Genomic DNA, 214 nt, shown 5'->3' with positions numbered 1-214 from the left:
CATATGGCAGTACAATGGCATTAGCAAATTTTCTGAAATTAAATTTATATGTGTACTTGAGATTTACACTGATATTTAATGATTGTCAGCTGAAGATTGGAGGCGACCTGCGGTGTATGCATCATATTGGTGTTGACTTGTGCAGACTGTATATATAGTATAGATATGTTGGTGATACTATATGATATTAGGAAAACAATTCGGTTTAAGAACC

This window comes from Priapulus caudatus, unplaced genomic scaffold, assembly GCF_000485595.1.
Source record: "Priapulus caudatus unplaced genomic scaffold, Priapulus_caudatus-5.0.1 Scaffold446, whole genome shotgun sequence".
In the NCBI taxonomy this organism is placed as follows: domain Eukaryota; kingdom Metazoa; phylum Priapulida; class Priapulimorpha; order Priapulimorphida; family Priapulidae; genus Priapulus; species Priapulus caudatus.
The sequence above is the reverse complement of the archived record's forward strand: the minus strand, read 5'-3'. Positions refer to the sequence as shown.